The following is a 14015-nucleotide window of genomic DNA, read 5'->3' as shown; positions in this document are numbered from 1 at the left end:
ATTATAAATGGGAAATAACTCTACTTTATCAAATTATAGACATATCTCTGTACTTCAATGTTTCTTAAAAGTATCAGAAAGCATAATGTACAATAGACTTTTCACATACCTCTAAAATTATAATGTCCTTTTTCATAACCAATACGGATTTAAAAAAGGCCATTCAACTGAACATGCAGTCATAAAATTACTTAACGAAATCATAATTTGAATTTTTTTAATTCTGAATTTTACTGAATTCTTTGTGCAGATGGCACCCATGCTCTCTACACCCACTCAAATATTATTACTATTTTTATCAATGCCAAAAAACTTTTTTTGAAAATTGAAAAAGCAAATAAATTCTTTTTGCAAAACCATCTAGGTTTTTTTTTGTGAAGTTTCTAATACTAGATGAGCATATTAAGTGGAAAAAGTAAGTTAAGTTATTCAAAAATAAAATATCTAAAACATTGGAATTTTGCAGTATTGGATAATATTGGAAAACTAAATATATTTTAAATAAAATATATCTAAAATGTTTATACTTTGCATTTGTTCATAGCTACATTAGCTACTGCAATGTTGCCTAGGCAAGTACTTACCAATCAACGCTAAGTTTAGTCCATCATCCAAAAATTTGGCCCTGAAAATATTCCATAGTTAATCCGAACATATTGATTACAAATATGAAACAAAACATTTAATCTGGAACTGCGTTGTAGCAAAAACTTCTTTTATAAATTCCAATTTCTCAATATTTAGAAGAGGACCACAATTGTAGAACTCATTTCTCACAGCTGATATTAAAACAGTAAAAATTGATCCGACATTTTAAATGCGTTGTTGAACAATACTTGACATTGACATTACTGAAACTCTTAATTTAGAACTTTTACACATCTTAGGTTTTTAGTTTTGCGATATTTACTTGGTTATTTTATTTATATTGGTCAATATATATGTTCTAGAATAATTTTATAATTTGTCATTATAAGTATAACTGAAATATACCTGCTTGCTTCTGTCATACCTTTATGTTAACAACATTGTAAAAAAGTTACATTGAAAATGATAAAGTAATAATAATAATAATAATAATAACAATAATAATAATAATAATAATAATAATAATGATAAAAGAATATTTATTTCTGTATAACCTCTTAGATTCTAGATGACGTCTAATCTTTTATTTCTTGCTGCCAGTTTCAAGTTTTATTTATACTTTATTCTACCTCGCGGATTTCTTTTACACAGCTGATATTTCTAGTTTTATTTATCTCTTTTTTCTATTTCTCAAAAAGAACACTCTGAAAAACAAAGTTATCATTATTGTTGCAGTATGCATTTTGTATATCAATAGGGTAAGTTGAATTTTAGTATTACTGCGGATTTTTTTGATTTTGCATAATTATTGAGTTATTTTAACAAACAGATGACATTTGTAGTTGTTTCTGAAAACAATGGACTTTTAATTATAAAACTTGAAGAAATTGTTGACAAAAACTTTTAAAAGGTTTCTTAGAATATTAAAAATAAATAAACTTTTAAACTTTTAACTTTTTTTAATTAAAAAAATCGAATAAAAGAACCAATGTATTAAAATATAAAATTAAAAAATAAATTTCAAATATTGCATTATTATAGTATTTATATGATATAGAGTTTAAATTTAAGTTAGTAATGAAAAAAAAAAAACAGAAAAAAGCAGAACAAGCCGACTTTGGACAGGTACAGCAGAGTCTACTCCACATCCACTGTTAAAATAAGGACAGACTAGGTTCTATTAATAGTCTGTTTTATTAATAGTCCGAGTGTGACAAAGATTTTGGCGCTATTGTTCGTGAGCATTGTTGTCAATCAAACAAAAATATAATATTACCCTTGACGCCTTATGATTAGATATAAACCCAACTGAGCATGTGATTGGCTTTGTATGGATGGCTTAGCGGTACAATTAGGGGTACTTTTTACATAAAATTTCAAGAATATTTAGTATAAACTTTTTTACATCCTCGGTAATAAACAAATAATAAATAAAACAAATGATAAAATAAAATTGTGTAAAAATTTACAATAGAATTTTTTTTTTCATATGCGTATATATAAAATTAATAAATATATTCATAATTTTATAAATTAAATCATAAGAGTACTCTTATTTAACGCCTTAGAAGAAATTTAGTTTATTGCCGTTTAATAGAAGAGTTTGCCTAAGTTTTGTTTAAAATTGGTTAAGCGAAGAGGGTGTTTTAAGATCATCATTTAAAAGTGTATTCCATAATTTAAGTCCTCGATTTGTAAGTGAGTATTTAGTGGCTAAATAATAGGTTTTGGATTGTCTAAAGTTATTATTTGAGAATCTTGTATTATATGATAAATAAATCATATTATATTATATATATATGATTTATTTTTTTTAATATTGAGAAAAATAAAAGCGGTGCCAATTTTTTATCAAGTTTAAACATAAGAATTTAATAAAGATTTATTTTGAAAACATTTAATATATTGAGTTTACTAAAAAGTATTTTTGTGAGAGTCGACCTTCATTTGTAATAATCCTAATAGCATGTTTTTGTTTGCAGAGAAGTTTATTTATTTTTGTAACGTTGGTGCTGCACCAAGCAATATTTGTATAGTTTAGGTAAAAATGTACAAATGAAAAGTTTATCTATTTCAAACAAGATTGGTTAAAAAAATGTTTACTTTAAAATTTTAAAACTGTCAAGTTTAAAACTAGTTCTTTTTTTTTTTTTTGGGGAGAAAAGGAGGGTTGATACTGCTACGTCCGCTACAAACGACCCTGTTTAATTAAAGAAATTTTGTTTTCCTAAATTTTTCACTGCAAATTTTTATATTACTTCTTTGATCAATAAGTTAATTTTAGCATCTATTTTTGAACATTGCATTAGCAATAAATTTGTAATATTTTAAAAAAAATATGTTATATGTATTTGTATACTGGTTATGCTTTAATGTAATGATTTAATGTAATTTTCTTGTGAATATGTTTTTAATGTATTGCATGTGAACATGTTTTTTTAGCGGCCGTTTATAACCCTGATCAAACAAATCCAAATCCAAAATGGTTTCCTTGACAGATTGGATAAAAGACTTTGGATCTTTTGTTGTAAACTAAACTAGATCAAAACGTATCAATTTGATTCAAGTATATATTTATATAGACATTTTTTCTGTGGTTATTTTAGGTGCTCCAAGAAGACCTAACGATTGCATCACAGAGCACCGCAGAAGAGCATTTAACTTGGAAGTTTACGCTTCCTTCATATCGAAAAAAAGCCTAGAGCAGGCATCGAACCACAGATCAGGGAAGGATCCAGCATTTTTTTGTGTTTGAAATATCTAACAGACATGGTACAAACTCGAAACATTTGTATGTTTATGCTTATGTCAAATAATGATGCTTTGCAAAATATTGCGATGATTGGAGGCTGGAAACTAAAAAGCCCTAAAATTTCATCCCACTGACCCAAACGTGAGAGCAACAAGCTGGTAAAATAATATTTTTGGAACTCTTAACTTTGTTTAATATTCATTGATAAATTTTAATTTTCATAGTAATATCTCTCAGATCATATATAGTTTAAAACCCCCTCAATTTGAAGAGGGTTACAAATTTTGTAAAGTCATAATTTTTGAACTCTTAGAGATTGTAAAACAATACTTAAAATTTATTGATGAAGATAAATTTAGTTAAGAATAGCAAAAAAAAATTATTTCATCAACTTGTTGCTTTCCCATATGGGACAGGGAGTATAAAATTTTAGGGCTACTTTTGTTCCCAGCCTCCAATCATTGCAACTTTTTTAAAAGCATCATTATTTGACATAAGTATTAACATACAAATGTTTGACTTTTGCTCCAAGTTAGCTATCTCAAACTCCAAAAAATACTTGATTCGTCACAGATCTCTTGTTTCTGAAGCAAACTTGCTTTATAATTCAGCGTTTAAACGCTGCAAATGTGCAATAAATATTTATATACAAATAAATTTTCAGCTCAAGACAAATATCTCAAGAAAATAGGTAAAAAAATAATTTTTAAATGTACTTTAATGTTCAGAGTTTGCAGTTAGATATCGGATCAAAATTCAATTTATTAGAACCATTCAATAACGAGAAAGCGACAAAGCAGTCGCCGTAGCTAACCACTCTTCTTCTTTTTTTACTGGTTTTTTACAAGAATTTTTTATTTGAAGTAGCTTCTGAAGCTCATCCAAGATCATCACACGCTCTACATTATTTTGAATAAATTTTACTATAAGCACAGCAAAATTATTTTATAATAAAAAATAATTTTTTATTATAAAATATTTTTCTTAAACAAGAAAACGTTTTCTTGTTTTAAGTAATAAATATCCTACCCTGCAATTTATTTTTAAAAACAAGAAATATATTTCTTGTTTTAATAAATAAATTTCTTAAATTATGCTCAATCAAACTATGATCAATAGATTTACGATTTTGCTATGAGCTGTCAGCAACTTTCAAAGATTTCAAAAGTTTTGGAATTCATTTTAACCAAAAAGTCTGAGGGAGCCTCATCCGTAGGCATTTTTTCAAACTATGACTTAGAATATCAAAAATTAACCACTAGTCTGGTGAAATATACAACTCAAGACATAGTAGCTGGTCTTTATCATCAAAAACTGCTTTCAGATGGATTTCAGCTTTGATTCTATCCGTTTTTACACCTTTTCGGACTTCCCTTTGTTTTTGAATACAAAACATTTTACCATTTTTATATTGTGATCTCGGTCAAAAGATGCTAACGCCAGCACCAACCACCTTTAAGGCTTTACCATGATTTGAGTTTCACCTCTGTAGCTGGCTCAATTTACATCTGCCAATAGTCTTGATGATCTTAAAAGTGTAAAGTTAAAAAAATGCAATGTAGATAAAATAAAGTTTAATTTGACCTTGCTAAATATTATTAAATTTATTTAAAAAAAAAATAGAATCAACAAGCTACTGATTTCATTTCTATTATATTTCTACTGATTTTAAGAAAAGTCTGTCATTAGAAAAAAAAAATTGGTTTAGAGTTATTTTCATTGTATTTTGCATCTGATTTTAAACCATTTTGCAAGCCATTGTTTTTAAACAATTTGTTTCTTTGTGACACAAATTATTCTTAAAAAATAAGACTAAAATATTAAAACTTATGAAATTAAGTTTTGCTTAAAAAATTGCAAAATCAGAAAAGTCGCTGGTCAAAAACCGCGATTCTCTGGAGAGAAAATTTAATCAGCCATTCTATTGATCTCTTTTAGTATTTTATTACACAGAATAAAAACCTGCCTGATTTTAGGGAAATGCAACTTGAATTTCATGAAATTCAAAGAGTGTGAAACAGCTCTATATTTGTTAATTTTCACCGAATGATCTGGTTTTTTCCACAAGTTCACAATAATCTCTGCATTTATCAAAAAACTAAATGTAAATAGTTTTAAAATTAAAAACTTATTCACTTTGCTTTTGCAAAAAGATGTTTTAAAGCAGTTTTATCTTTACTTAACTATTTTTTACCCTTTTTTATGGTTTTTTGATATGAAACCATAAAAAATTTATTCTCCAGCTTAACAGTTTTATTTACGGCTCCGGCTATATGAAGCATTTTTGTTTACAAAAAATTGTTTTTTAAGCATTATATCTAATTATTTAACTGTTTGTATTTTTACATATTAAATGTAATCTTTATATATTATATGTTGAATATGATATCATATATTTAATTGGAAATTTATATTTAAATATCTTCTTTTTATGACCTTTTGTGACTATTAGTATTTATTAATATTATATCTTCTTCTATTTGTATATATATATATATATATATATATATATATATATATATATATATATATATATATATATATATATATATATATATATATATATGTAAACAAAATTGATGTTGAAAACTTTTTATAAGTGCTATTTTAAACAGATTTAAAATCAATTTAATTAGGTAACTTTAAAAATAAAGTTTTATTATTATTTTAGATTTACTTTAATTTTAGTTACTTTTCTTTTTATAGAATTTTTTAATTAAAAATAAACAAAAACGATAACTGCTAATAAAAATCAAGTCGGCCAGTTAACAGAAATAACAGTAATAAAAATGCGCACGATCGGTATAGATAAAAAGCCTTCCATTACTTGTAATGATGTTTTTATATAGTTAATGATTTGTAAATTTCTATACGCGCTGATTTATGAAAATGCCCTTAAAAACTCTAAAGAATGTAAAAATGTTAAACTTTAAAAAAGTGGCGCGAGTATAAATAGTCATCTAAAATAAAAGATAAAAAAATTTCATTAAGAAAACAATACCTTGGAAATATTTTACGACACTCCGCGTATTAAAATTTGTTCATAAGGGTCAAAATGGTATGGGCTAATGTTTTTATATGTAAGTAAATCGGTGATTCTTGGTGATAAGACTATTTTGTCTTCTACAAGTTTCTTGCGTTAGTTTTGCAGTGATACAAGAGCTTGTTTATCCTTTATGGCAGCGGTTCTTAACCTTTTTGTAAAAACGGACCCTTTCCTTTTGAAAAAAATTAAAAAAAAAAAAAACACTTTCATTTATAAGTAAGTAAAATCTAGCGCATAGGAATTGTTAAATAAGATAGTTGATGGTGTTTCTTTTCAATAAGCACATGCGCTTTCTTTATGCTTCAAAAATATCAAGACCTCGACACGCAATATAAAATGGCGTTTCAAAACTTGTCCTCCTGATAACCAGCGAACTTCTCAATAATACAGTAGAATTTGAAGCAATATAAATTTGTAATGCTCAAAAATTATGTAAGAAGAGTTTCTGTTTTGCTCACTTTATAAAGTGAGTTGCAAAACAGATACACTTTTTTCATACTTTGCGTTTCAAGATGTTCATAACGCACAAACACCAAGAGCTGGCTAAACTATTATATATTTTTGATCCAGTTGCATGTCTATGAAAATGGCGAAGAATTCAGTTCATTACTGACCTGCTGCAAAATTTTAGAAGACATTTCAAGAATTCTAGAATGAATGAAATCATTTGACAAAAGGCACCGCTTCAATTTTCTTTGTTATATATCTATCACACACGAGTTCTATTATAGCAAGTCAGCAAGGCTTTAAAAGTGTTTCTGGAAGAGTGAGTGATTTTTTATGTTGAGCAATGTGATATACAACTATATAATGATTTTAAACATGGTTTTTGTGTTGGAGTAAAACCTAGTTTGGGTAAAGTTTCAACTTTCTCAAATTGTTTTTGTTTGATATTTCATATCTTGTTATCAACTATTTTTTCATATTCATTAATTTTTTACCCCAATTGTTTTTTTTAAATCCACGAATGATACACGGACTCCAGAACGCATGGTATGGACCTTTGAGGGACAGTAGGCTTAGAAACTAATTTATGCGAATACTCTCCTTTTGATTTATATATTATTTTATTATTATTAACTCTTATTTCGCTGATTAAACAATATTACAATTTTCATATAATCAAGTAAAAAATAAATAACATCGTAAACATAAAACGTTGATATAATTGTTTTTAATTTTTTTATAACATATATATATATATATATATATATTTTTTTTTTTTTTCCTTTTTTTTTACTATAAATATTGATATAAACTTCTTGCAAAAACAAGTTTTCAAAAAGCGCATTTTTACAAATGAAAACCTTGAATCTTTTAAAGAACAATTATCTCGAATTGATTGGAGCATTATTAACACCTTTGATAATACAAACTTAGTTTATAACTCCTTTTTTAAAACTTTCTATGATATTTACAACACTAATTTCCCTGAAGTTAATTTAAATCTCAAAGCTAAAAGTATTAAATCACCTTGGATTACAAAGGTTTGCGAAAGTCTTCAAAAATTAAACAAAAATTATACATTAATTACTTAAAATGCAAAACAAATGAAATTAAAATCATGTATAAAAATTGAAAAACAAACAAAAAAATGTTATTTAGATTTACTAGAATTAAATTAAAAACACATTGAGTTTATAACAAAAGAAATTACCGGCAGAAAAAATGTACATCTCACTCTTTGCCAAACACGATTAAAGATAATAATGAATTTTTATATGATCAAAGACAAATTACGGAAGAATTTAATAAATATTTTGTGTCTGTAGGACCAAATCTTATAAAAGAATTCCTATCGCTAACAGTTTAATGAATGATCTATGTTTCCCTCTAAACTCTTATTTGAGCACTTTTGAATTATTTTTTGAAGAGTTTGAAATTGCCTTTTAAAAGTTAAAATCTAACAAAGCAGTAAGCCCTGATGGTATTAATGGCAACATTATAATAAGTTCATTTGATGTTTGAAAAGATATACTCTTTTCCATAAGCTCTAAAATTAGCAAAGTTCATACCAATATTAATAATTGGTGACATTAAGAATATAAATAACTACCGTCAAATTCCGTCACTTTCTGTATTCTCTAAAGTTTTAGAAAGAATTTGTACAATAATATTTATTATTATCTTACTATAAACAACTTATTATACGGAAATCAATATGGATTCCAAAAAATAATTCTACCAAGCATGCCATTCTACAATTTACAAGAAATTATATTTGACTCATTTGAAAATTCTTAATTTACTTTCGGTGTTTTCATTTCATTGGCGAAAGCTTTTGATATTATTGATCACGAAATTCTTTTTAAAAAGTTGGAGTGGTACGGAATTACTGGAAATATGATAATTTGGCTAAAAAGTTACCAAAACAATCGAAAACAATTTGTTTATGCGGATGATAACATATCATCTAATTTGTTAAATATTTCATATGGAGTTCCTCAAGGATCCATATTAGGACCTCTCCTATTTTTAATATATATTAATGATGTACCAAAGCTTCTAACCTAATGACAATTATGTTTGCTGATGATTTTAACTTATGTATTTCTCATAATAACAATTTTACACTTTTAGCAACATGAACATTGACCTAGTCAAAATTTCCAAATGGTTTACATTAAACAAACTATCATTAAATATTGATGATATAAGTGGATTCTTTTCATCCTTATGGTAAAAAACACCAGTTGCCTAGCAACTTACCTTTTCTTTTTATCTAAAACGTAACTGTTAAAAGAGTTTTAGTGACAAGATTTTTAGGTGTATATATCGATAAAAATCTTACATTGAAAAGCCACATTACTAACTTGTGCAGTAAAATTTCAAAGAGTAGAGGCATTTATACAAAAAAAAGATAAGTTTTTGATAAATATACACTTATAAAAGAAAACTTAAACCTCTCATTCGGCAACAGAAGCATTAAGCACGCCTAACAAATTTCAAGGACCATTTTGCTCACGCCAAGTCTCTTTAATATAGTATGAAAGCACTCAATATATATGAGTTAAATGTTTTCAATATTCTTTGTTTTATGTATAAATGCAAGCTCCACCTATCACCCGTTTCTTTTCGTAACTTGTATTTACAAAGAGATAGAAATAAATATATTTTAAGGAACAATAATTTAATTCGACAACCATTTTCTCAAACTAAATTTGGAAAATTTTTTATTTCATTTGCGGACCATTTTTATGGAGTAGTATAGTTCTAAATACTTCTAAAGATTTTTCTCAAGAATGTAATTTTGATTCTTATAAACATAATCTTAAAAAACTCATTTTTTCAACTGATACTCATATTTTCTACTCTTAAGTTTTTGAAAATCCCTTTTCTATATTAGTATATGTATATATTTAATGTATATTCTTTTTTATTTATTTTTTATCAACAAGCAATTATTTAACTTGTTTAATTTTAGTGAATTATTAAACATGTTTGTGTTTTTAAGTTTTAGAACTCTTCTATTGTAATATTGTATGTTTATTTTTATTTTAATTTATAATATTATATAACGAACTTTATATACTTTTGTTATTAAATTTAATTTTGTAATAAAAAGAAATTGAACAAAAATAAATAAATAACAAGAGCAAAAGCATTCAAAAAAATAAGAAAAAGAAGAAAAAAAAAATTATTACAAAAAAAAAAAAAGGGCGAAAATATTAAAAATATTAATATATATAAGAAAAAGAAAAGGAATGGATTTATGCTGATCTGCTAATATATGAATGCAGGCTACGTTTGAAGGTGAACCATCCTGTGGCTTGTGGCTTGGCGTGTTTGTTGTCAGCGTAAACAGAAATTTGGTAATTTGGCTTAACACACAGCGATAACCATTGTATCTATAATAATTAATAAAAACTATTGATAATTATTGTATCTATTGTATTGGTAACTATTGTATCTATTGTATCGATAACCATTGTATAGCTATCTAGGTCCTTTTGCACAAACTTTTGAAAAATCTAGAAATGTATTAAATTCAGTCTTGAAATAAGATTATATTGATTATATTCAGTGATATATAGTGAATAATATATAGCGATTAATAAGGTTCAGTGATCATTTTTAACAAATTAGATTCAGTGTGCGCAAGAGATTTATCTAGAAAATTATGGACATTATTGCTCGCATAAGTCAGTTGTTCGGAAGACAGTACTTTGATTGATGCAACCGTAAGCACCATAACAAAAGGAAAAAACCATTAAAGAAAAAAAATATTTCTTCAATTGCAGTATCACTATGACAAGACCTGAACCATTATTATGTAATCACGAAGTTATAATATTGAAGAAACAAAAAATAAATGAAAGTAAAATAAAAATAAAATAGATAAATGAAAACTTTGACTAATTAATTGCCCAGCTAACACTCATCAGGGTTGGTCAAATACATTTAATCGAATACAAATACCTTAATTTTAGATTTACAAATGAATTTTATAATAAATAATATTATAAAATAAAGAGTTTTACAAATAAATGTAAATGGCATTATCAAATACAATTATAGATATAAATATTTGTATTTTAGAAAAATTAGTGGTTTAGAAAAAATTAGTGGCGTAACAAGGGTTTACGCTACCCGGGGCGGAATCTAATTTACAACGCCCCCCCCCCTCCCCTATCTCCTCCGAATTGATAGAACAATTAATGCATTTATCAAAAAGCTTAAATAACTTTTTATCAATTAGAGATTTGAAAAACTTTTTTCACAATTAGCCACACTTACAGCAATTGTAAGAAAAACATGAAGCAATACAACAATATTAGGACTAAGTTTCGAAGACTTTAATTTATTATAAACTGCAAAAGTTCAATTGCATCCGAGAAAATCATAAAAACAAAAATTCAAAAAAATAATCTTCTTTTGCATTCCATCGTGTTTCCATGGAGGTGCTCTTAACACTCTGACTAATGACTAAAGTCACAACATCAGTGATGAGTCAAGGAAAAGAAAAATGTACTAAAATCAGTTAGGTGACCAGACATTACAGCAACATTATTATTTGCTTGTTTTTTATAATTTTGAATATCTATTGCATAACTTTCTAATTTTTCCAATGGCATAGTTAAAATAAACTCTACATTTTTTTCTTTTTTGTCAATGAAATCAACCCAAAGTTCGACAACATGTTTTTGGTTTCTATTAATCCTAATGTATTGTAAAACTTTGCTGATTTGATTCTTATGAGAAGTATCAGGGATACTGTCAAACACTAATGCTTTTCTCAAAGTCCTTAGAATGTCTTCACGTAACACGGGTTCATATTTTGCTAAAAAAATAAACTCGTTTTAAAAATTTTTCTATATTTCCAGTAAACTTCTCTTAATCTCCATTGCCAAAATCTTCTCAGTGACCTAGTTGAGATAAATTTTCTTGGAGACAAAATCTTAAATAAAGACAAAAGACATGCGCAAAGTCGCTGCAGTTAAAAACTTAAATAGAATTTAAAAAAATTATTATAATAACTAGTTTGATGTTTTTAAAGTTTCAAATAATGTGCTAAAGAATTTAGGTGGAGATGCAAAACAGTTATGTTTTAGGATTTTTTAAATAATTTTTTCGCGCATAAAATTTTTTCGCCCGGTGCAGCAAGCCACCACCACCCCTTCCTACGCCACTCGAAAAAATATGAAAGTTTTTTTAATACAATACTAAAAAAATGGTACTAAATAAAAGAATTAAAATAAGTCTATTAGAAAATATTCCTTAAAACAAGTTTTTAACTTGTTTTAGTGCTAAAAATAAAAAACAAAAAAACTCTTAGTTTTTCCCAAAAAACACCGTTCAACCTAGTTTACGAAATTACAAATACATTTCAATCAAATAAAAATGAAAATACAAATTTTTAATTTTTTGATCAAATACAGTATGAATATTAATAAGCAGCTTTGACACAGTGGTTTTAGCTTATATGCTTTAGAAGCAAGAGATCTAGAGTTCAAAGCAAGATCTGGGCCTATTTCGCGGCATCGGAAATAAAGGAGGCGTAAATTTCCAAATTAAATATTTTCTTCCACGGTGCTCTATGACAAGAACGTTAGCTCTTCTTAATTAATCTAATACCTAAAACAAAATTACAAAAAAAAAGAATACAAATACCTTATTTTAGGCCACAATTACTGAATAGAAATAAAAATTCATATTTGACCCAACCCAACTAACTAACAACACTAACACACATACATTGGTCGAATAAAGTATTAACGTTGGAAGCCTTTGGAAAGTTTTATACGCTGAGCGCGAACTTTAAACGAACGTCAGGACTAACTAACGTTGAACTACTCATTGTAGTCAAAGTAATATTCAAGATACTTCCGTCAGTCGGTTATTAGTTTTAACAATCAAGTTATTTTTGTTAAATATCCGATCTGCAAGAAAAACGATTAGATTTTTTTCAAGAAAAATCACTAAAAATTTTACTGTGGACTACAAGCTATCTTTAATGTTTTAAAATGTAATATCAAGATTTTATGTTTAACTAGTTTAATATAATAGAGTTGCGATTTATTATGAAATCTTGACTTTAGCTTTAATTTCCAGACCTGTGAAATCTTAAGTTCTTGAATGCTATTTTAGGCGAGGATTAAGTTTGTTGCTAGAACTGTTTTAACTATTGCAAAAACATTTAGACAATAGAATATTCCTATAGGAAATAGAAGAAAAAAGCTATTAATACCAGCATATAGTTTTTTGGTTAACTTTTACAGATTAAATGGAGTATCTTATAATTATAAGTGAAAAAGTGAAAGCTATGAGTGAAGAGTGAAAGATATAGCATTCATGCTTCTTCTTCAATTATTCTTTGAGAATTCTCTAATTATCTTTTAAAAGTTTAAGTGAAGAAAAGTTTGGCTGCCATTTATAAGTAGTCAAGAGTAGAAGTATTTTAATATAAATTTTATTAATTTCGAATACAGGAAAACTTGTTCCGTGTAATGTTTCAGTAAGGGGGCATCCATAAAGTACGTACGCAGTAAAGACTAGATTAAAAGTAAAAGGAGAGATAAAGTACGTGAGGTAGTCAAACCCCTTAAGTACTTGCTTTCTTTATCACCCTCTTCTCCTTGTATGCATTTGTGAGTTTTTTGGTAATCCCCTCCCCCATACGTACGCACTTTATGGAAGACCCTGATATTAAATAGATCATTTTAAAAACTTATCCAGTATGCTTTCCACAGGTTTCACAAGCTCACGTAATAAAGACTTTGGTTTAAAAATAATGAATTTTTTAGTTTAGCAAGAACACTGAATTTTATGCTGTCATTTCTGAAAAAACTAAAGATTAAAAATAAAGGAGCTAAATAGCAGGTGCTTTATAAAACTTAAATTTTGCATCATATAATCTTGCTTTTATCTCAGTACTCAGATGGTCTAGCAAACAAACCAATATAAAGAAACTTGAAATGAATTTAGAAGGAGTATTATAGATCTGCTTTTTTGCAATAAATGAAGTTCTAGGCTTTCCTTTTTAACATAAATCTTGTGTAAAATTTTTAAGCTTGTTCATAGCATATTTGAGAGTGTTGATTAACAATTATCTTTCGCAAAGAGACAACATCTTTAATACCTAAATAGGATTTAACCAATAAAAATTATTATTACTACTTGCCAGCAACA

The sequence above is a fragment of the Hydra vulgaris genome, chromosome 02 (genome assembly GCF_038396675.1).
Source record: "Hydra vulgaris chromosome 02, alternate assembly HydraT2T_AEP".
NCBI classification, from domain to species: Eukaryota; Metazoa; Cnidaria; class Hydrozoa; order Anthoathecata; family Hydridae; genus Hydra; species Hydra vulgaris.
The sequence above is the reverse complement of the archived record's forward strand: the minus strand, read 5'-3'. Positions refer to the sequence as shown.